Source organism: Aotus nancymaae, unplaced genomic scaffold, assembly GCF_030222135.1.
Source record: "Aotus nancymaae isolate 86718 unplaced genomic scaffold, 86718_ANA_hifiasm-v0.15.2.pri h1tg000064l_1, whole genome shotgun sequence".
NCBI classification, from domain to species: domain Eukaryota; kingdom Metazoa; phylum Chordata; class Mammalia; order Primates; family Aotidae; genus Aotus; species Aotus nancymaae.
Window position 1 is genome coordinate 17,752,198 of NW_026988479.1, and position 25,486 is coordinate 17,777,683.

Genomic DNA, 25,486 nt, shown 5'->3' on the forward strand with positions numbered 1-25,486 from the left:
GCTTTTTCTCTATCCCACTAAACCACTATCTTCTGGATATTAATTGTAGAACAAGATAAGAGGACTCCGTGTGTGGCTCCATGAGTATGTCTGTTATACATGTCAACTGCATTTATATCTATTCCATATCTGTTAGGAAAGGCCAAGCTATGCTGCAGAAACCGAGAGCCCTAAAATCTCAGTGGCTTACAGTGACATAAAGTTATTCTGCTCGTGCTACATGAACAGATCAATACCAGCTGTCCCTGGCAAAGAGAAGGGAGACACAGAAAATTGTTTTCTGATTCTTGTAAACTACTGCCCATATTCTAATAGCTGAAACAGATCCTTAGTCACACCTAACATCAGGAAAGGGTTCTCATCAGTATCAGAATTTTTCTAATTCGTATGGATCTACCTTAGTCAATGGGATCTAACTGATATCTTGAGCCTTTGAATTATCTGGCTTGAAACTGTAAAGTACTGATCAGTAATCTAGTGAGAACGCAACGGGATGGGGATTTTAAAATGCCTGCTAAGCATCTCTTTTAAGAAAGGAGTGATGTTTCTTCTGTTCACTATGCTCAAAGTCAAACCTGTTTCATACTTTATATTTAAGTCTTAAAATAGATACAGAAAGTTTGGACAATAAAACAGTCAAGGTAGATGCAATAATAATGCTGATTTTTAAAATAAATGGTTAAAATAATCTTTGTAAGAATAATAGCGTTATAGTGTTTTGTATTTTTCCAAGGCAGAGATCAGGACAGATGTTTCATTTGTATGTCTATGCCACTTCATTGCCTTAGTTTAAATGAATTTTCCTTACAATTTTGAAGTTGATAAAGTAATCTACTTAGTTGAAGGATGACTTCAGATCACACCTGCCAGTTAAAACACTAAGAACACACTGGACTTTTCAACTATTTAAAATATAATGTGCAAGTGAAGCCAGCAGAAATATCGCTGTACCTAAGTCACTGTTTACTGACTGCCTAGCATGTGCCTGGCACTGGTTTAACACGTTATACACATTATCACATTTACCATCTTCCCAACAAGAGATGAGGCTAAGGCTGAGAGCTACCGTGTTCTACTCAAGGTCACATGACTGATACAAGTCAAAGCCAAAGCCTAAGCCTAATCTCAGGTTTATCTGAATCCAAAGGTCAAATTCTGAACTAAATAGCAGGGAATGAATGAGACTGACTCTACTTAGAGATTTTGACTGTATTTGAACTTGACTGTTTTCCATTAAAGGAACTGAGACACGAAGAGTTCACCCAAGGATATGTTGTGAGTCTTATGTCAACCAAAAATCATCTCTAGTTATTATCTCTGAAAATGATAAAATAACAATATGTTCCCAGTTTTTGATGGAGAGCATGGTACCTGGTTTTGAGATCGCTGAGAGCTCACTTGCCCTGGGAAAAGTATGACTGGTACTTGAGCCTTTTAGCTTATACTTCCCCATCAGATTTTTTGAAACTTCTGTTCCTCATAAACTCAAGCCAAAGCATGACTATGCCTAGAAGATGGAACAGCTCTTCAGGAAGGGAAATCACTGCCCAGGATTCCAAGTTTGAAATCATCCAAAGCTATTTAAAAGCTTGGCCAAGCTTCCAAGTTGGCTGAATTCACTAAGGGTAACCTGGAATTTCTATTTCCAGAAAGGGATTTCTTGACACTTTCTCCTAACCCTGTGATGGTCCCTTATTCTGAGGACCCTACAGGATATTCATTGATTCCATAAGCATTTTTTGAGAACCTCCTCTGTGCTAGGCATGTACTGGTAATACTGTGGTGAACAAAACATAGTGTTTGCCCTCAAGGAGCTTATAGTCTAGTCAGGAATATAGAACATGACATGGGCAGTGAGTTCAGTTGTCATTTTTTTTTTTTTGAAATGCAATGCTACATTTAATATTCTTTCCAATGATGCTTTGGACTAAGCAGGTACTTTGAATTTAAGGCAGGGGCACAGTGTAAGGAAGACTTGGGGACAGATAGGGACATACAGATAATAAATGAGTGGTCACATTGCACATTAGCCCTGTTACTTAACCTCACTGAGCTTCAAGTTTCCCCTCTGTAAAATGGGGATAATAATACTGGCTTTGAAGGGCACTGTAAGGATTAAATGAGGTAATGCGTGTTAAACATCTAGCATCGTGCCTGGTTCACAGGAAGTGCTCAGTAACTGTTAACACAGTCAATAAAAATGAGAAATAGCGAGGATGTCAGTAACAATAAGAAAGAGTAAAAACTAACAATCAGATAAGGTTAGAAATAAAACAGAGGCTGATGAGAGAAAAGAGTTCAATCACTAAAGCTATTTTCTCTGTAATACCCCTTAAAATGTGTATTTGGATGCAATTTCCAGCCTTTAAAAAATACATAGTCAACTTTTTATTAAATTTGTGTGTGAAGGGAAGATATAGCTGAATGGGAGCTGGTTTAAACTGAGCTCAAACTCTTTTCCTTTTTCTTTTTTCCTTTCCTTCTCTGGGTCCAGAACAATAAGCGTTGTTTAAAGGAAGAGTATTTACCCAAGGCCTGTTTCCACTGAAGATATTTCAGCAGGACAGTGAATAACCTCTTATCCTATCAGGAAATTTTCACTGTGTGCAATTTCTGGAACAAAGATGTCATTATTAAAACAAACTCTTGACCTTCCATAGAATGCTCACTTTAGCTACAAGAAAATCATTCACAATGGCTTTATAAGAATGGAAGCTATGACATCATTATTACATAGAACACTCTATCAAATATCTTGATTGTGAGAATCAGTTAGAAATTTTTGGTGGCAAGCAACAGAACTAACTCTGACTCAAGCAAAAGAAATAATTTGTTAGAAGGCTATCAGGGTTACTTACAGATCTGAGGGAAAGGCTGAAAAACCAGGTTTCAGAAAGCACAGCAACCAGGATAATAGCTTAGGAAGTATAAACTAACACATTTTTGGGGTCATCCATACCAGATTAATCAACTTCATTTATTTTGTCTCTGCTTCAGTTTTCTCAAGATTTCATTTCCTGGGAGAGAAAATCTGGTTGGTGAAACTTGGGTCTTGGGCCCAGGGGGCAGCCAGGGGGCAGCAGAGCACCTTGACTGACAGTCTTACCAAGCCATCTTACAGTGGGAGAGGGGCAGGCAGTTCCTCGAGGAAACTGAGGCACAGCCACCTGAGGAGAGACTAGATCATGGGAAGGTATCAATACTTTCATACTACAGCAAGTTTCTAGGGCAGAGATGTCGTGGAGAAATCATCACTTTACTTAAAGAGACAACTGAGGAACTGAATTAAAGTGGTCTGCCCAGGAGCCACAAGGTAGTGGCAGAAAGGAAATGTTCTGACTCCTAACAGTCAAATAGGAACTTTTCCTTATTCTGTCCGGTCTGCTAAAGCAGTGGTTCAGAGACTTGGCAGTGCATCAGAATTACCTGTGGAGCTTGTTAAAAATAGAGAAGCGAGGTTTGGCATAGGGCTGGAGCATCTGTGTTTTTAATAAGCTGCTCATCTGATTCTGCTTACAACCAACTTGGAGGCCCACTACATCATCAAATTTCCAGTAGGATCTGATATAGGAAAAGAATGTCGCAGAATTAAAAATGGAATAAGGTATGATACAGTTTGAATATTTGTCCCCTCCAAATCTCATGTTGAAATGTGATCCCCCAGTGTTGGAAGTAGGGCCTAATGGGAAATGTCTGGGTCATGGAAGCAAGTCCCTCATGAATGGCTTGGTGCCCTCCTCCCCCTAATGAGTGAGTTCTCACTCTATTAGTTCATGTGAGAGCTGGTTGTTTAAAGAGGCTGGCATCTCCTCTTCCCTCTCACTTGCTTCCTCTCTCACCATATGACACATCTTCTCTCCTTTCACCTTCCTCCATGAGTAAAAGCTTCCTGAAGTCCTGACCAGAAACAAATGCTGGTGCCATGCCTTTTGTACAGCCTGCAGAAACATGAGCCAAATAAACTTTTCTTCTTAAATTACCCAGTCTTGGGTATTCCTTTATAGCAATGCAAAATAGATGAATGCAGCAATTTTAGGGGAACGGTTTGGGTTTGCTGATAAAATTTTTTGAGGTCCAATTTGTGTTAGCTGATTTCATGGTTTGAGGCTTGTGGGAATGTGAGGACAGGGGAAAGTCTTTCCCTATTTGTGACAAGCCTGTACTGAGTGGATCAGGCAGGTTAGGCTGTTTCCTAGAAAGTGTCTGCCGTTGAGCATATTAAGTGTTGAGCGTATTAAGTGTTGAGCGTAGTAAGCATTGAGCAAGGAGCAAGGCTGGGATCCCTGTAGGGTGGTCTTGACTATCTACAATATTAAAGGGGGAGGATCAAATTATATGGGGAGGGTACCCAGGTGCCAAAGTCTAGAATACAAAAAAGGGTGGGAAATAGGCCCGAGCTGGCACAAACAGGAAAAGGATCTGTTACCTTTATCTTGATTCATCACAGCTAATGAAGACAGGCTAATGCTGTCTCTTAACCAACTTGGAGGATGGAGAAGAAGGGAGAGTGCTATTTTTCTTCTAGGAAGCTGCATTCCTCCACTCTTTACCTGGGTACTCCTAAACACCTTTCAGGTCCTTGCTTAAATATTACTCCTCAGAGAGGCCTTCCTAACACCCTCTTCCTGCAACTCAATCTAAACTAGGGCCCTTGCTGTTCTCTTTGTGGTCGTCTGTTCTTTCCCAGAGTCAGCTTCATGGACATGCCACATGTACAGTCATTCTGCACTTAGAAGGACTCCATGCTTTGTTTAATGCTCTTCTGTCACCATCTTGAAATTCTTAATATTTTGTGAACCAGGGGTCCTCCATTTTCATTTTTCACTGGGTTCTGCGGGTTATATAGCTGGTCCTGTTCTTCCCCTTTCTTGAACTTAGCAGATTTAATTGCTATTAAATTAATAGTCCTAACATCTAGCTCCATGCCTCCCACTGTCATACAAGCTTGACAAAGATTGTTTAACCTTTTGAAATTATGGTTATTTTACCACTTTTGACTTACAAAGAAGCATATTCATATTACTAAACTGAAACTATTCTGGATGAATGAATCGATGAATGAATGAGTGATGGCGGAAGACAGATACTTTGCATAAGTGTATTGTTGACCCAATATCCACTCACCTACTTATTTTCTAATAGAACCTCAATTACGATCAGGTGTCCATCCCTTCCCCAGTGACTCAAGGGAGGTAACCCAATTCCCAATTCCAGAGTCTATCCTGATTAGCCTACATTTTCTCTTTCTTAAGAACAGTCTTCTCTCTCTAGACATTGTCAGGTTTAAACATGACTCCCAGGACTACTAAAGTCATCTTGCTCTCAGTTTAACAATTAAACCAACCAAAGTGAAAAGTAGAGTCAAGGAAATTGCATAAAAGCATAGCTGGGTATATTCTAGATGGCCCTTGCTGTACCCTGAGCTGCTTCTTATATGAGATAATAGGATTTCTGTATTGTTTCTTCTGGTTGTCTATTGCTATAAAACAGTTACCACAACATGGAGTGGCTTAAAACAGAATCCATGTGGTTATATTTCACAATTTTGTAGGCCAGGAGCCAGGAAGGACTTAGGTAATTCTTGTATTCCATGTATTACTGACTGAGGCCCCTTAGTAGGATTCAGCTGGCTGATGGGCTGGTCTTTAGAGTCCAAGATGGCTTCCCTCACATATGTGGTACCTTGGCAGTGCTGGCTGCAAGTCTAGGTTCAGCTGGGACCTTTAACCAGAACACAGATACGTGACCTCTTCAACATGTCCTGAGATCTCAAGGTACTCAGACTTCTTCCCCAGGGTGCAGGGCTTCTAGAGAGCGTATTCTAAGAGATGGAAAGTGGAAGCTGCCAATGTCTTAAGACCAGAGCACAGCATCACTTCTGACATATTCTATGGGTCAAAGCAGTTACAAAGTCCACTGAGATTCAAGGGGAGAGGATATAGTTTACCTCTTGATGGGAATATGATCACTTTATGGCTATTTTAATCCTTCACATTGTTTAAGTCAATTGGACACTGGTTTTCTGTTATGTATAGGCAAAAGAATTCAAGACTTCTTGAGGAATTCAAGGAACTCAAGGTTCTCTCAAGCTTGGGAAGATATTTCTTCCTGTTCCCCTAACACAGAGTCTGTACACGTTTTCTGCAAAGGTCTAGATAGTAAATATTTCAGGCTTTACAGGCCTCATGGTCTCTTTTGTAACTACTCAACTCTGCCAATGAGGCATGAAAACCAGCCATGGAAAATAAATAAATGGATGAGTGTGGTTATGTTCCGATAAAAATTGTCTTTATAGTCACTGAAATTTGAATTTCACATAATTTTCACATGTCACAAAATATTATTGTTTTGTTTTTCATCCATTTAGAAGTGTAAAAATCATTCTCAGCTGTGGGCTGTCCAGAAAAACAGGCAGACCAGGTCCCTCTGTTATTTCTTGGATTGTATTTTACCAGCCTTCTTCTCTAACATAACAAGCCAGCTCCAGGCTCAGGACCTTTGCACCTGCTGTCTCCTGGAATGCTCTCCTGGGTGGGTCTCCATGTATTTGTACATTCTCTTCCCTGGATTTTATCTCAAATATTACCTCTTCAGAACAGTCTTCTCTGATCACACTATCTAAAATAGTCCCCTTACTCTGAAATACATTATCTCCTTGCATTGTCTTTTCTTTCTTTCTTTTCTTTCTTTCTCTTTCTTTCTTTCCTTCTTTCTTCTTTCTTTCTTTCTTCTTCCTTTCTTTCCTTTCTTCCTTTTCCTTCCTTCCTTTCCTTTCCTTTCTTTCCTTTCTCTCTCTCTCTCTCATTTTTTATTTTTTTTGAGACAGAGTCTCACTGTGTTGCCCAGACTGGACTGCAGAGGCATGATCACACTCATTGCAACCTCTGCCTCCTGGGTTCAAGTGATTCTCCTCCCTCAGCCTCCTGAGTAGCTGGGATCACAGGTGCCTGCCAGCACACCTAGCTGATTTTTGTATTTTTAGTAGAGGTGAGGTTTTATCATGTTGGCCAGGCTGGTCTTGAACTCCTGACCTCAGGTCATCTATCTGCCTTAGCCTCTCAAAGTGCTGTGATTACAGGCATGAGCCACCATGCCCAGCCTCTCCTTGTATTTTCTTGATAGCATGTCTGAAATTTTGCTCATTTATTTGTTTACATATTTGCTGCTTTTTCTCTACCCTCACTAGATTCTAATCTGAATGAAGCAGGGATCATGTCTATCTTTTCTTTTTGAGATAGAGTCTCACTCTGTCACCCATGGTGGAGTGGAATGGTGCAATCGCAGCTCACTGCAACCTCCGCCTCCTGGGTTCATGTGATTCTCCTGCCTCAGCCTCCCAAGTAGCTGGGATTACAGGTGCCTGCCACCATGCCCAGCTAATTTTTGTGTTTTTTAGTAGAGATGGGGTTTTACCGGGTTGGCCAGACTGATCTCAAGCTCCTGACCTCAGGTGATCCTCCCACCTTGGCCTTCCAAAATGCTAGGATTATAGGCATGAGTCACCACGCCTAGCCATGTCTGTCTTATTCACTTCTGTGAACTCATTATGTAGCACAGTGCCTGGCATGCAATAGGTGCTCAATTAAATATTTGTTGAATCAATAATGGTTACAATTCATTTCTCCAGGGCTTGACAAGAACATAAGAGGCTACTTCATTTATACTGATTGAATGAGAGAAAGATAATAAAAGCAGAGAAAGGAGATCAAGTCATCACCTTTACTCAGAGTAGCTTTTGTCTCTCTGTTATTGCTGTGTGTTTCAGGGAAAGCTGAAGGAAAAATTCTTCTCTTACATAATTTTGAAGATAGCTATTTTTCTCTCTTGGCAGATATGAATGACTTATCATGCCTGTCCAGAGGCAGGAAAAGGAGAAACAACCTTATTTGAGAAGGGAGGATATCACTGCAGTGGTTGTGAAATCGTGTTTGGAAGCTAGATTGCACTAGACCACTAAAGTATGATTTCACAGAAATTCCCAAGATCCCTGCGGGGGAAATAACAAAGGTCCTGGGTGGCATGGCAACAACAGACATGACAGAATTGGGAATAACATCAGGCTAAACCTGTCCAGGGAGGCAGGGAGGAAAAGCAGCAGCAAGTACAACATTCGGACCGAGAGTCTGAGCTTGAACAGAATGTACCGGTGCTGTTGGGTGGCAGCCAGGCCCAACAATTTAGCATTGGGCTTTCTAAGCCTGGGGACAGAAGTGGCTTCCATCCAGTCCTGCCTCTACTTACTAAAACAAACAGATTGGCAAGGGAGAAAGAGCCTGTTCTAGGTGAATATAATAAACAGGAAGTGTCCATGGGAAGCAGTGAGGCCCACAGCTTAGGCTGTGAATTCAGCTTAGGAACCAAGTGCTGACACAGAGCGCAAAGTAATGGAGAGTGGGCTTGATACAGAAGGTAACAAGGGGCTGACCTGAAAATGCTGAGCACAGTGTGGAAGGCATGATAGGCTCGCTGGGAAGAAACATGAACTTGGACATTTGAGTCCCTGTTGGTGGATGAGGCAGAGAAAGTAGAGATCAAATGATATCTCTCCCCTGGATGTTTTGGTTGCAAGTAATGGAAAAGATTAAAAAAAAATTGACAGGCTGGGCCTGGTGGCTCACACTGGTAATCTCAGCACTTTGGGAAGGTGAGGCGGGCAGATCATCTGAGGTCAGGAGTTTGATACCAGCCTGGCCAACATGGTGAAACCCCATCTCTACTAAAAATACAAAAACCAGCCAGGTATGGTGGCAGGTGCCTGTAATCCCAGCTACTGGGGAGGCTGAGGCAGGACAATCGTTTGAATCCAGGAGGTGGAGGTTGCAGTGAGCCAAGATTGTGCCACTGCACTCCAGCCTGGGCAACAGAGTGAGACTCCGACTCAAAAAAAAAAAAAAAAAATTGACCAAACCTTAGAAAGGACATTTATAGGTTCACATATTTGAGAAGTATGGCAATATGCTAGCTTCAGGAATTGTCAGAGACAGGATCTCGAAGAATGTCTTCAGTACTTGGTCTCTCTTTCTTCATTTCTCAGCTTGTCTTTCCTCTGTGTTTGCTTTATTCTGACAGTCTTTTCCCATGATGCCCTGTGTGCTATGGGAACAGTGGTCCACATCCAGCTTCAAGTTCAGCAAAGAGTACTTTTGGTTGTTCTAACAAGTCCAAGAATTCTATCTCATTGCCTCTGACTGGGTCATAAGCTCACCCCTGAGCCAATCACTGGGCCCATGGGTTTGCAGTGTTTCATTGGTGAACTCTGGGCTGCATTTCCTCCCCTTCTGAAGCCCAGTGGAGCCAGCTTTACTGAAATCAGTTGCACTAGGAATCGGAGAGAAGTGGTTCTTCAAGAAAAACTTGATGCTATTTATATCAGAATCGGGCATGGATGCTGGGTAGGCAAAAACAAATGAAATTAAAACAAATGAAAAATAGATATTTACAGCCAGTAATCATCACACTCACATAAAATTGGCCAGAAGCCACAATCTCTCTCATCAGTACATGAATATAATTCTAAATGTTATAACCCAATCTTAGACATTCTGTTGTTTTTACAGTGACAAAGTTGCCTGCTCTGGTTTAAATTAGCTTTAGGGAGTTAACACCAAGAATAGAAAATAATCATAAATGAGGAAAAAAGTATCCAAAATTATTTAAAACAAAAATGCACAATAGCATAAACTTGGAATTAAAATTGATAACTAGAAATGCAACCATTGCTCAAATAACCCTTGGATTAGAAGGCAACAAAGCTCTAGAAAAAATAAATATTTCTATTTTCCATCTAGAGACCTACTAAACTTTCTTTTTTTATTTTTATTTTGAGATAAGGTCTCACTCTGTCACCCAAGCTGGAGTGCAGTGATGCAATAGTGGCTCACTGCAGCCTTGACCGCCCTGGGCTAAGGCGATCCTCCCAGCTCAATCTCTAGAGTAGCTAGGACTACAGGCACATTCCACCATGCCTGGCTAATTTTTGTATTTTTTGTAGAGACAGGGCTTCACCATGTTGCCCAGGCTGGTCTCAAACTTCTGGGTTTAAGTAATCCGCCTGCCTTGACTCTCCAACGTGCTGGGATTATAGGCTTGAGCTACCGTGCCTGACCTTAACTTTCAATTTAGGAATAATTCATGAAGAAATGTTAACATGGGAGAAGGCTCAGAATTGTACAAGCCCTTATGATACCTGACGAGGTGTGGTGTACTTGGCTCCTATGCCTATCTCACTTTATCCCTGTGACACCATCTTTCTGACCACTCCTTTTCTGCTTCCTTTACCCAACCCTGAAGCATTGTGTTTCTGGAGTTTCGTCTTTGGTTTCCAGTTCTTTTCTTTTTACATACTTTTGCAGAGCAACTCTTCCTTTACTCTTTTCAACAGGCACCTGCTGAGAGCCTCCTTTGTCCCAGGTACTGGGCCAACCATCCTCATACGTTAACTCCTGAATATCCATGTGCCAATGATACCCAACTCTCTGAAGTTAGAGACCTCTCCCTCCAAATTCACACTTGGAAATTCACGTAGAGTTCCTTTATAGGTAGTTAGTGCATGGAGAAATAGAATGCTTTTCCCTTACTGTTTCAAGTTTAACCTAAAAATGAAATCCTCTTCCTTCCTGACCCTATCTGCACTGGTATTGATACTTGGTAATACCGTCCAGGATCAAAACCTCAAGATTGTCATTGCCTCCTCCCTCTAGTCTCCCTTAACATCAAGTCGCACTGATTTTTGATTTTTGACTCAGTATTTCTAAGTCTGTCCTCTTATTGCCCATCTTCATTCCTTCTCTAATTCAGACCTGTGTCACCTTTTATTTAAATGCTGCCACAGCTTCCCTACTGGTCTCCCTCCCTCCTAGTGTTTCCATATATCAATCACATCCCTCTGCTTCAGTGGCTCTCCACTGCCTACCACACTCTTTAATATGCTAAATAAAGTTCCCTGTATTCTGCCTTCTGCTCCGCCTTCCAGCTTTACCTCTAGAGTGAACTGCCTTGAATGTTGGTATTTTTCTACACACCTTACACAGATTCATGCCACTGTGGCTTTGTGCATGCTCTACCCTCTGTCTGGAACATATCTCACCCCAAGCTTCAGCTGAGGTGCAGGTCCTGTGGGAGGCCTTGTTGGTACTCTTCAGGCTGAGCTGGGTGCTCTTACATTGGCTGCCATAGCACAATGGTCATCCCTCTCTCATTGCACTGTGAAGATCAGGTCCTCTGGTTGTCACTCAGACTCCCTTGTGAGTTCCTTGAAGGTGTGGGCATGTCTCGTTCATCCTTGCCTCCTGAATGCCTTGTCCAGCCCCTGAATCATAGTAAGATTTCAATAAATGTCTGGTAAATGAAAGAACAGTTATCATTGTAGATCTATGTTTCTTCTTAAGCGCTTATGATTCTTCTTATAATTATAGGTCTGTTTTCTCTTGGTCTTCATAGCTCTCTTCATGTGACAAAGAAACTCCCTAAAATACTAAAAGCTAGAGGAGATTGTTATCTAAGCTTGAGATGGAAGGTTGCCAGCAGAAACTTGGAGGTAATCTAATTTGCATTTTCTGGTCCAAAGGATTAATTCTAGAGGCCAAAACCAAATACTACAGAACCTAAAATACATAGTAGTTTAATACAATGGATCAGAAGAATGACTAACAAAAAAATAAGATTCTGTTTCTCTAGTTTATTTATTTACTTATAGTCAACTTTTGTAAACCTTAATCTTGAATTGTCAAGCTAATATTTTCTAAATTAATTTTAAATCCATATGGAATGTCAACTAGTCTTTGTAGTTCATTCTGAATATGAAATTAACATAGTATTCACCCTGCAGAAGGCATTCAGCAAATGGTTATTGATTTTACATTTTCCTATTGAAATATACAGAATATGGCACCAAAATGATATTATTCATTAATTCATTCAATAAGTGTTTTGAGTACTTGTTATGTGTGAGGCACTGTTCTAGGCCCAGGGGATACAACACTGAACAAAGGACTTTTCTATTGCACATTCCCACTCTTTTACCCTGGTCTCGTGGGGTTTTCATTCTATTGTGAAGAAAATAACAATAAATCATACAAAAAGTATATGTCACCAACAACCATGATAAGGATTGTGGTGAAAAATAAAATAGGGTGAGGGTGTGTGTGTGTGCTATTTTGGATGGCAAGGTAGGGGAAGCCTATCTGAAAAGATGATATTGGAATAGAGACTTGAAAGAAGAAAAGGAATGTCATGTTGGTATCTATGAAAAAAGAATTATAGGCAGAGAAAACAGCAAGTGTAAAGGCCTTGAGGGAAGAGAGTAGGTATACATTGTTTGAAGAAGGCCAGGTAGCTGAGGCAAGTGGGCGGAGGGAGAAGGGCAAGACACAAGCTGAGAAGAGTATCTGTGGGTCAGATTGTGGTTTTGTTTTTACTCTGGTAAGATGGAAGCCACTGGAGGGTTGTGATCAGAGGAGTGACATGCTATCTTTTAGGTTCACTCTAAAGGATCACAGCCAGCTGCCTGGGCTTGACCATAGGGAGTGGCAGGGGCAGAAGGCAAAAGACCAGTTGGAGTTATCCAGGTAAAAGATGGAGGTTGTTGCAATAATCCGGGTAAAAAATGTTTGGTGGCTTGAACCAGGGTGGTAGCAGAATAGGCGGAAAAGTAGTCAGACGATAGCTATCTGTTGAAGACTCAGGCAAAAAGGTTTGCTGATGACTGGATATGAATTGTGAGGGGGGAAAATGGATGGCTCTAAGATTTTGTCTTGAACAACTACAAGGTTGGATTTAGTGGGTTTGGAGAGAAAAATCAAGATTTCAGAGGTGAGAGGGAGAGATTTCAATTCTGATCTCTCTTTAAATTTAAGATGCCTATTCAGATACACAAGTAGAGTGTTGAGCAGTGAATTGTGTACACTGAGTTCAGGAGTGAGGACAAAGCTGGGCTAGATGTTGGAAGTTGTTGTGTGCTGATAGTGTTCAAAGCTCTGGCGTATTCAAAGTTGGGGGCACCTGGGAGGTGTGTTTGGATAGAGATTTTTTTTTTTTTTTTTTTTTTTTGAGACAAAGTCTTGCTCTGTCACCTAGGCTGGAGTGCGATGGCAGGATCTTGGCTCACTGCAACCTCCACCTCCCAGGTTCAAGTGATTCTCCTGCCTCAGCCTCCTGAGTAGCTGGGACTACAGGTGCATGCCACCATGCCCGGCTAATTTTTGTATTTTTTTAGTAGATACGGGGTTTTACCATGTTAGTCAGGATGGTATCAATCTCCTGACCTTGTGATCTGCCCGCCTCGGCCTTCCAAAGTGCAGAGATTACATGCATGAGTCACCGTGCCTGACCATGGATAGAGATTTGAGAACTGGCCTGGGGCATTCTAATGTTTAGAGATTGGAAAAATGAGAAATCAGAAAAGGAAACTGAGAAAGAGGAACCGGTGAGATAGAAGGAGACCCAAGAGAAAATGAGAGGGTGGAGACCCAGAGGCCAAGTGAAGAAAGACTGTTATGCCTGAAGTAAACAACTCACCAAATTCACATTTACCCCAGGTCTCAGAGGATGGTGCATTTCTACATCTATGTGTGTGGGTATGTGTGTGTAAAAATGTTTTTTCTTTATTCTTTTTGGTCTGGGGTTACCCATCTGCCTTATATTCCCTTTGTTCCTTCCCCTAGAAACTCTGAGTCCATGTGGTCCAAGACTTTAGTACTGGGCCTGTGTGGTTATGAGTTCATATTTCTCTTTTCCTCTTATGACAGCTGTAAGATCATTTCACCATTTGTCTACAGTTCTAAGGAGAGTTTGAAGCACTGAGCATATACCAGGGTTGTCCATGTATAAGATCACTCATTTATTCATTTGCTGTGTAGTTACTGGGAATTTGCAATATGCAGGCACTGTGCTAGAAGTTGATGATACAGCCACGAAGCGGATAGGCCCAACATGAGCTTCAGGGAACTCACATTCTAGTGAACTAAGAGGGAATTACTTTCCATTGGGAGGGCAGGGAAGTATCTCTGAAGGGATAGATTCTGCTTTCTTCAAAGTAACCAGCTCATCTTTTCCTTTTTAGAGTCCTGAATTGAGCCTGTGTTCCCAGTTCCTAGAAACCCTCAAGCTTGTTAGTTTCCTCCTGGCTTAATAGAACAATGGAAGAAATCTACCTCCAGTTCTATCTTCATATGAACACCTATTTACAATTTACAATATTACTCTAAAAATCAGTTCTTTTCAAGTTTCATCTAACACCACCAGAAGAAACGAAAGATTATGAAAAAGGGATTTGTCAAAGTTCCTCTCCCAACAATATGATAAGTTATTTAATTTGGCTAACTTTTTTTTGAACGCTTACTATATTGCAGACACTGGTCTAAGTAAAGCATTTTATATGTATCATATCATTGAATCATCACACAGCCCTGGGAGGTAGATACTATTATTATTAACCCCATTTCACACTCAGAAAAACTGAGGCTTAGAGAGACTAAGTAAATTGTCCAAGGTCACACAGCCATGAAGTGGCAGAGCTGTGGTTAAAACCTATGTCTATCTGATGTTTAAGATTTTGCTCTTAGTACTACTTGAAAATGACAATATAAGGACATTCTATGTTTTTTTATTTTTTTGCCCAATATGATCTGTGGAAACTAACTGGGTACTTTAAGTATTACATTTCTTTTATTTACGAAATTATTGTCAGATAAAAAACCAAATTAAAGTTTATAGGGGCTAGGATTCCTCCATAATGAATGAGCTTTGGGATATTTCAGTGACAAATCGGCTTTAATGCAATCAAATTCCATCCTACAATGAAAGTGTGTTAGTTTGTGGTTTCAAGTTTAAAAACAGCACTATATTGTCTTCCAGAAATATAGAAATAGAAATTCAGTAAGTATTTCAACGAATACAGATAAAATTACTTTTATAAGAACATCAGATAAGTGGGTTTCATTTCTTAGCTCAGTTTAGAAACTGTAATTTCAGTTTTTTTTAGTGGCCTTGGTAAATTTTGAGATTTGAAAAGTTCTTATAACAATACAAATCATCATTTATTGAGTGTTTATTATGTGCCTAACAATGTACTGTGTACATTACTTCACTTGTTCTTAACTATAACTCTACAAAATATTATTGTCCTTGATTTACAGATGAAGATATTGAGACTCACTTAAGTAACTTGCTTGAAATTTAAAAACATTAACTGTCGAAGGCAGTATTTGAACCCAGTGTTCAAAACCCCATGCTCTTTTTATTACATGGCCTTATTTCCTATGTAGTCTTCAGAAGATATATTTTCTTACTAGATTATTATCATTCTCTAAATAAATTTCTTTGGGGAACTATCTTCCCTGGTAATTTCCCTTGCCTTTAAAATATTGTGATTGAACCGGAAGTTTTTCATGATCTCTCTTAGCTCTAAAGCTCCATGGTTCTGTAATTCAATGAATAGCCCATTTCAAAGATAATTCTTTCTTTAGTATTCACTGGGACTCTGGTTCTCCTGTTTTTCTCATTGTTTTTTTGGGGGGGGGGCGGTGGAGAACAGTAAGAAATTGAATCTTTTAAATTAATTTAGTAAATACATCTACTAGTTTTTTCTTTTATAGTCGTGGTTATATTATTTGGTCTCTCTTAGTTGCCACATGTGTCATTGATAATACCTCTCATCAACAATAACCTGAAGAAATAGATTTGAATTGCTTTTCCTGATTTGTAGCTGGGACACCAGGCTATGCTGATATCTTAAACTGGCTTTCCTGAAAGCACTCAGTGCCAAGAAGAATTGGCACCTACACATTTGAAATTTCTGGATTTCTGGTCTTACTCTGTGCTTGATCACTCTTTTCTTTCATTTGGTTGGCCCAATGGTGGACAAACTACAGCCTATGGGCCAGTTCCAGCCTACCACCTGTTTTTGTATGATCTGTGAACTAAGATTAGTTATCACATTTTTAAATGGTGAGAAAAAAAACAAAAGGAATATTTTGTGACATAAAAATTATATGAAATCCAAATTTCAGTGTCTATAAATTTTGTTGAAATATAGCTACCACACTCATTCCTTTATGCACTGTTTTTTGGCTGCCTCAATAGCAGAGTTGAGTAGGTACAACCAAGATTGTATGGCCCTCAAAGCCTAAAAGTTTTTTATGGAAAAAGTTTGCTGATTAACTTTATTGGTTGCTTCCTATTGCTAGGCACTCTGCAAGTCACAGGGAACCCAGCGAACTAGACACATGACTGACTTGGGCTTAAGAAGTGGTTTCTAAACTTTTGAATAAAAAACAAAACAAACAACAAACAAAGTTGGAGGGACATAGAACTTCCAAATATTAATTTTGCCAGTGGGGTGGTTTTTTTTTTTTTTTGGAGATTGAGTCTTGCTCCTTCGGCTAGGCTAGAGTGCAGTGGCGCGATCTCGGCTCACTGCAACCTCTGCCTCCCAGGTTCGAGCAATTCTCCAGTCTCAGCATCCAGAGTAGTTGGGATTACAGGCACCCACCACCATGCCTGGCTAATTTTTTTGTATTTTTAGTAGAGATGGGGATTCATTTTGTTGTCCAGGCTGATCTCAAACTCCTGACCTCAGATGATCCGCCCACCTCAGCTTCCCAAAGTGCTGGGATTACAGGCGTGAGTCACCATGCCTGGCCCCAGTGGGTATTTTTTAAAAATACAGCTATTTTCACTCACCATTTTATTTAAAAAAGGAGTACGTTAATACAAAAAAAAAAGTGCATTAATGCCAAATATATAGGAAAAACACAATCTCAAAAAGCACTCTTTCAAATGGAATATAAAACTTTACATGGTCATTGTTTCATGAAAAACTTTACATGGTCATTGTTTTTCTCCTTTCATTATGGATCAAAGAAAACTTTCTAGACTGGCCTATATCATCTGACCAGCTTTGCGAAACACAGGAGTAGTTCATAATGTTACTTTTCAGGCAAAACAATCTTTTTTTTTTTTTTTTTTTTGAGACAGAGTCTCACTCTGTCACCAGGCACCAGGCTGGTGTGCAGTGGCATGATTTCGGCTCACTGCAACCACCTCCGCCTCCCAGGTTCAAGCAATTTTCCTGCCTCAGCCTCTCAAGTAGCTGGAACTACAGGCACGCGCCAGCACGCCCAGCTAATTTTTTGTATTTTGTGACATAAAAATTATATGAAATCCAAATTTCAGTGTCTATAAATTTTGTAGAGATGGGGTTTCACCATGTTGGCCTGGATGGTCTTGATCTCTTGACCTCGTGATCTGCCCGCCTTGGCTTCCCAAAGTGCTGGGATTATAGGTGTGAGCCACCGCGCCCGGCCGTAAAACAATCTTTTAAAAATGTTTAGTCTTTATATTGATAGAATGCTTTAGTTTGAGAATTTAACATCTACTAGCTTTGTTGAGTCAAAAATAGAAATATAGTGATGGGAAATTCCAGAAAAAAAATACAAAGGGAAATGAGGAAGTAAATAAAATAAATCTGCCCATATCCATTTTCCCCCAACAGACATTGCACTGTGTTTAGATGGAGGATAATCCATTTTAGCACTGATTTTTTATCCTGGCTTCTCCATAGAAGAAAAGAAGATCAGAATACTTTATCTATTGAAATATTGCCTTCTTCACTGGGACTAAGCCATCTTCAACAAACACATGCACTCACTAAAACCACAGCATCATCTCAAAACCAAAGCCATCTAAAGAAATGTGAACTCCCAAGGATGAAAAGCCCATCCATCAATAAGGATTTGAAGTTGAGAAGTAATAGTTTCTCACTTGCTTCAGAAAGTTTGCTAAAAAGCTTCATGACAGACTATCTATTTGGCAGTAACTAAAATGACAAAAGATTAGAAATTTTCACTTTCTCTTGTATGTCCTTATTCCTGTAGTCTATGATACTATTTCCTGAATGCATTTTTTTTTTGGAGAGGGAGTCTCACTCTGTCACCCAGGTTGGAGTGCAGTGGTGTGATCCCGGCTCACTGCAACCTCTGCCTCCCAGGTTCAAGTGATTCTCCTGCCTCAGCCTCCTGAGTAGCTGGAATACAGGCGCATGCCACCATGCCCAGCTAATTTTGTATTTTTAGTAGAGACGGGGTTTCATCATGTTAGCCAGGCTGATCTCGAACTCCCAACCTCAGGTGTTCCGCCTGCCTTGGCCTCCCAAAGTGCTGGGATTATAGGCATGAGCCACCACACCCGGCCCCTGAATGCATTTTTATAGAACACTATGCATAGGATGTAACGTTTGGGGGAAAACAGGATTCTGTGCTCAAATAAATTTGAGAAATACTTGGTTAAGCAAAATCTCACAGGATTACTTACCACAGGATATCTCAGAATCTATAATATGCTAATGTCCATTTAAAGCATATACTTATGTGTAAGATTTGGAAGGAAGAAAGAGAACAAGGTACATAGGATTGCTTTAGTTTAGGTTACTTTACTGAAGTAAACTAATTTATTTGGTCATTTCAGCACCAACAATTATAGAAGAATGGGCCAATTATTTCATTAACCCAGATAATCCTGGGTCTCTATTGAAATTGTCTTTGATAGTGTTCTGGTTTCATATCAGCTTTTGAACAGTTTATTTTTATCAATAGATTATCCTTTTCCTTAAATACTTTTCCTCACTTAATACATATTCCTGCCCTGTAAATGCAGACATCATCTTTAAATGTTTAAGAAATCATCCTTAAAACTAGGGTTTTCTAATTTGAAAACTACCTAAGGACCATGGATTAACGCAGATACTCAGAATTCAAGAGGTGGTGAAACAATAGATTTTATAATTAGTGCATTATATCAGCTAGAGCAGTGTTTGGCTTTGAGTAGCAGGAAACCCCATTAATGTAGTTTAAACGAATAGGTTGTTTTTTCCCCCTTTGTGTGATGAGTAGTTGGGAGATGGGTATGCTGGGGATGGGTGTTATGGCTCGTGGGTGTCACCAAGGTACCTGGCTCCCTCTATTTTCCTATCCAGCCATCCTTAGCATGTGGTATTCATCCTCATGACTGCAAGATGGCTGCTGCTGCTCCATGTGTTGCACCCACATTCAAGGCAAAAAGAATAGGGAAGGGAAGTAAGCAGCAGGTGTATGCCAGCAGTTGTCTCTTTATTAAAAACGATACACAAACCTTTTCCAAAGCCCCAGCCAATAGACTTCCAAGTGTATCTCAGTGGCCAGAAAGTGGTACATGACCACCACCAGCTGTGTGAAAACCTAAGAAATTAAATTCTTTAGTTGAGCACAATGGGGTTCTGCTAGAAACATAACCTAACTCTGGAGCTAGACTTCCTGTGAGAATCTCATCTCTGCCACTCGTTAGTTATATGATTTTAGGTGATTCATTTCCCTTTCCTCCCCTGTAAAGGGAGATAAGATACTAATAGTATTGTTAAGTATTAACTGAGTTAATATTTTAAAAGTGTTTAGAACTGTATCCAGTACATAGTAAATGTTATATAAGCACTTTCAATAAATAAGTAAGGAAAAGGGTGAATATTAGGTAGAAAAGTGGCAAGCATGAAATAAATCATGAAAACTAAAAATGAAAGTATTGCTAACATGGAAAACTTGTGCAGAATGAATGTTACGAGTTTCACTAATTTCTTGAGCCAAAGAACATTAAGTAGGTGCTGGTGCCTCCATTAAAGAACTATGAGCCAATGGCTTTATGAGGATAGATTATTCTTTTTTCTTTAAGGAAATTGAGGATTTTATGTCTGTTTCAATCAATTGCTTCTACACAAAGTGTAGGTTCTGTGATTTAAAGCTAAAACAAATTAGAGGCTTATATAATTATTGACATATTTGGGACATACCAGCAAAAAGCCCTGGAAAACCACACATAACTCATAATGAGATTGCTCCTCTGTCACTCATATGTGACCTCATCCAATTTTTAAGTGTTTGGTTCTTATTATTTAACAATGTTTTTAGACATATAAAATGTATTTCTAGAGACATTTTATATGGGTATAATATTTAAGCCAGATAGATCTGAATTCTAAGCCTAGCTCTATCAGTAACTATATTAGGCACTTTACTTCTCTAAGCTTTAGTTTCCTTACCTGTAAAATGGGGATGGTAGCAGCATCTAATTCTCAGAATTGTTGCAAACATTAAATAAGGTGATGTAATAGAGTGCTTAGCACAGATCCTGCTACACAGCAAAAGCTTAATAAATATCAGCATCACTGTCATCATCATTTTTAAAAATCAACCTTTAATGAGGTATAATTCATACACAATAAAATGCACCCATGAGTTTTGACAAATGCAATGCCTGTGTAACCATCACTAATTGAGTCATAGAACATTTATTATCAACCACAAATTGTTATTTTAAAATAGGAAAACTGAAGGAGAAGTCACTGTGTAGCACAATATATGGCATCAACCATAAAAAAGAATGAATATGTGCTAACTTGAATTACGGGACCATGGGAATGCGGCAGGAGGTGCATCCATTGTGAGGGAGTTGGGGACAGGTCAGGTGTACTATACATTATTGCTTCTGCCTGTGCAGCAGCGATTCCTGCTTTCTTTGCTAAATGCACTGTGCTTGTCCTTTGGTGGAACAACTTCTCCCCAATACTTTATGTTTTTTGAGTGGGGCTGTTTTATCCTTGACTCCAGCCTTGTCATTTCTACTGGAATTCTTAGAAAACTCTCTTCCTGCTAATATTGCTGGATGTAATTTGGAGAAGCTGAGAGAGCCACTGAGAATGAAGCCACCACAGACAAATGTCAGCTTGAGGGATAGAGAGAGAAAGCTTGTGCTGGTATCATCTTCTAGATCCCCAGAGGCTGCCTTGAAGGTGGATCTACCCCTGAACTTCTCAGTTACATAAGGACCCATGAATCCTTCACTATGGATCAGATCTGTTCTCAAGCTGGTGCTGAGGAACCAATGTGTGACTGGTCCATGCCCACTTCTGATTATATGGGCTCAGAGACAATGTACATGGGAGTGCCTTGCCAGTGGTAAAGTTTCCACAAATCGGAGGTAATTGCATGACAGGTATAAAGTTATTTGCACCATGGAGGCCAGAAATAATGTAGATTTAAAATATATATAAAAGCAGAACTATTTGAACTAATTGGCTAATTTGAAGGAATTCAGACATTCATCCAAAGGATTTAGGCCAAATGTTGCCCGAACTGTTTCTCTATTTCATATGAAAGTGATTTCTGGGGCTTAACTGTTCTTTTCTATTTACATGCATGGCCATAACTGATGTTGTCTCATGAGTCCTGTTTCTTTCTTATTAAAGATGTGTCCCTCCCATTGATGTTCAGCACCTTTGAAGTTCCAATTGCTGTTCTAAGCTGGGGTTGCTGCATTGGATAATACAAGATCTCTACCCTCATGAGCTGATTTTCTGGGAGGAGAGAGACAACTGCACCCTCCATGTGCCAGCTTCTATACTGCTGCATTCTTTTTTTGAGACCGAGTCTTGCTCTCTCACCAGGCTGGAGCGCAGTGGCATGATCTTGGCTCACTGCAGCCTCTGCCTCCTGGGTTCAAGCCATTCTCCTGCCTCAGCCTCCCGAGTAGCTGGGACTACAGGCATGTACCAACACGCCCAGCTAATTTTTATATTTTTAGTAGAGACTGGGTTTTATCATGTTGGCCAGGATGGTCTCTATCTCTGAGACATTGCGATCCACCCACCTCGGCCTCCCAAAGTGTTGGGATTACAGGCGTGAATCACCATACCCAGTCTGTATTGCTGCATTCTGATTCTCTCTGATAATACTGCTGAAAGCATGGGAGGTCTTTTGTGGAAATTCCAGATTAAATTTATGAGAAATTTACACAGTATTCACATATTTACATATTTGTCTGTGAATGGGCATATTAGGTTATATGTTTGTGCCACATATAATTATTAATATTATCTGGGTAAGCTGGTTCAGGTTACAACTCTGGCCTTTAATTTCTTATCTGAAAAATGGGAACTATGATAGTACCAGTCACACCTTGTAGGGATTATATGTGGTAAATAATTTTTTTGTTTGTTTTTTTTTTGAGACGGAGTCTTGCTCTGTCGCCCAGGCTGGAGTGCAGTGGCATGATCTTGGCTCACTGCAAACTCTGCCTTCCCGGGCTCAAGTGATTCTTGTGTCTCAGCTTCCTGAGCAGCTGGGATTAAAAGCATGTGCCACTATGCTAGCTATAAATGCATGTAAATAATTTACCATAGTGCCTGGCATAAACTCAGAGCTTAACAAATGATAGTTGATATATTATTGTTGTTATTATTAATACACGTATATATTTTATACACATTTGCCTGCTATTCCTAAATGGGATAAAACAAATAATTGTGGATCACATTTTATTTCATTCATTTAAAATGTATTGAATATGACCATGTATGCCAGGCCCACTGTGGCAGATTATATTTTTCAGAAATGGCTATGATAATATCTCCCATTCTTGTCATTCCTCCATCTAGAGGTACAGTCTAATCTCCTTCCCTTTGAATCTGGGTGGGCTTATGACTTGCTTGTAGCCAATGAAAGTGGTAGAAGTGTGTGACTTCCAAGTGATTCAGGGCAGGCAAGCCCCAAAATTGCAGCTTAGCCCAGGAGGGTTCTTGGCTTTGCCCAGGAAAGAATTCAAGGGCAAGCCAGTGGTGAGAGAAAGCAACTTTCATTGAATCAGTGCTGCTCCTTGTAGAGGAGGGCTATCCCATAGGGAGTGTGTTCAGAGTGGGCAGTGTATGGGCTGTTGGCAGCTGTACCTATGCCTACTTTTAATTATATGCTAATTAAGAGGTGGGTTATTTAGAACTTTCTGGAAAGGGGGCAAAGAGTATCCAGAACCATATAAGGTAACTTCCAGACCATTGCTGGCTCCTTGCAGTGGCATTTGTAAACTGTCATGGCAAAGGTGGGAGTGTCTATGCTAATGAGCAGTGAGGGCAATTAAAAGTCTCTTTCTTCCTCCTCTGCTGGTTTCTGCTGGCTGCTTCACTGCACCCTGTGTTGACTGGATCCTGGTTTGATCAGTGGGGCTGTGATTGGAAAACAAGTCCTGCAGGCCTTCCACCTCACAAGGCTAGATCATAAAAGATGATGCAGCTTTCCCCTTGTGAGCTGTCTAAGTTCACACTGGAGCCTTAAGGCTGCAATACTGTGAGGAAGCCTAAACTGGGCCACAGAGAAAGGCCATGATATGGAGAAGTCCTGAGTTACCTGAAAAGTAGGAGATGTCTAGCTAACCAATCACTTCTTCAGACCTTGTCACCATCCAACTACAATCACATAAGAGACCTCAAGCCAGAACCACCGAGTAGTTTCAGCCTCCCCAAATTCCTAACCCACAGAGATTGTGAGAGAAAATAAAATGATTCCTGTTGTCTTAAACCATTAATTTTTGGTGTCCTTTGTTCTGTATTGATAGATAACCAGAACACCTACCTTTAAATGCTCAAGATAAAGCACTGAACAGATTTACTTTCATAGGGTTTCCATTCTAGATCTTTCTCATCTTTGGCAAGTGAAGAACAATTATTTTTGGGTTCTAATTATCTATCAGATAGCTGTCTGGGCCTGCTATCAAGTCTAAATTTGTAGATATAATTATCAAACAGATCACATTAACTCATTTATACATTTACTTATTTATTTTACAATTTTTTGTAGAGATGGGGGTGTCACTATGTTATCCAAGCTGGTCTTGAACTCCTGACCCCAAGCAATCCTCTCACTTGGACTCCAAAGGTGATGGATTACAGGTGTGAGCCACCGTGCTCCATTTATGAATTTAATAAATCAGTTGCTTTCTTAATATAGATGGGACACCTCTGACCCCTCCTGAGTGAAAAATCCATGTTTCCGAGCATCCAGGCCTTCTATCCTATCACAAGGCATGGTTATTCCTTGTTTGTTTCCATCTCTCCTACTAACCACGAGCAGCTAAATTCATTCTGTTACTCCTCTTTATGTCCTTACCATCTAGGTTAGTGCCTGCACATAGCAGACCTAGTTAAAAGACAAACCAACCCAAAGAAATACGAAACCCCCACGTAGCTGAAATGGCTGCTGGTTCCTAGACATAGAAATAATTTATTCAAGGACAGTCGCTATCCTCCAGGAGTTCACAATTTAGCACTAGACAGTCTGTGGGACGCAGTCTGACAAGTGCAACGAGTGAGATGCCAGAATTGAGTCCTGCGGTCGAACAGAGGGACTACAGGGCAATGCACTGGGCATGGGAGGTGGAGATGGCTCTGGGGAAGGATCCATTCATTTATTCCACAAACATTTATCAATCACCGAAGCACACATAGCACATAGTAAGTGCTCAATATCTGTTATTAAATGCCAGCCACTGTGCTAGGTGCCGGGATGCAACAGCGGACAAGAAAATTGAAGTGGCACTTGCCCTCGTGGGGCTTACCTTGTAGCGAAGGATGACAGGCAGTGGACGGAATTATGTAAAATTGTGCTAGATGCAGAGCAGGAAAATAACAGGCGGCTGAAATTCTCGTAAGGATGGCTGTGAGCTCCTTTGCCGGGTGGGGGGCGGGAGGGCCGTGGGCGGGTTCTGAGCAGGAGTGGCCCTGAGGGGGACGGACCGTAGGGGGCGAAAAGACTGCAGGCAAGAAGAGCTGCTAGAGCTGGTAATTTTAAGACGCAAGTAACATTTTTCTGCCTGACTGAAAGAGGAGGGTTTGGTCGCTCGGGATTCTCCCGGGACAGGGGACTGTATTTTGAGGGTAAAATCGGTTGCCCAGCAGTGCAGGGCAGGCAGTGGTGAACTGCAGCCCTAATTCCCAGATTTTTCATGCTTGGCACATCGAAGCTCCTCGGCCCCCAGGACCATCAGACTCGCCATCCGCGGCTCGGATTCCGGCCGGAGCAGGCGGGCAAGGTGGCTGAGGGGCGTGCACTGCAGCGCTCACCCATAGGTTTCGGGGTGTGCAGCGCCCGGAGGGCGAGAGGAGGCGGAGCTTGCGCTGCGGACCTAGGCGTTGGCGAGAGCCACGCCCCCAGCCGCAGACCCTGCCTCTAGGCTCCTTTGATTGGATCAAGCCGCGGAAGGGCCGGACGTCCCCCGGGCTGCCAAGAGGGTCGGGCAAGGGAGGGCGCGCTGATTGGCCCGGCCGGGATTAAGTCATCGCTAGCGGGTTCGAGTGGCCCAGACGCCGCAGGGGCGGCCGAGGCTTCTGTGAGAGGGCGCTCGAGGCTGCCGAGAGCTAGCGAGCGAAGGAGGCGGGGAGGCGGCGTCTGCACTCGCTCGCCCGCTCCCTCGCTTCCCGGCGCCGCTGCGGGTCTGCGCTGCACTTCCTGCTCGTGAGCCGCTCTGTTGCGCGCTCCCGGAGCAGCCGCCCCTCGGCCGGGTCCCGGCTCGGTTCGGGAGTTGTGCGAGCCGGCGATACCGCGTGGGGGGCAAGCCGGCGCCACACCTGTGGAGCCGGCGGCCGTCGGGGGAGCCGGCCGGGGTCCGGCCGCGTGCGTGCTTTGGGCGGCGGGAGGCC

At 41.4% G+C, this 25,486-nt stretch overlaps 1 protein-coding gene across 2 annotated transcripts in view; it reads left to right on the forward strand.

Annotated features, from left to right (window-relative positions):
* Window positions 1–25,486, forward strand: part of ARHGAP26 (Rho GTPase activating protein 26) — a 643,473-nt gene that overhangs the window by 166,037 nt on the left and 451,950 nt on the right. The window lies entirely within an intron of this gene.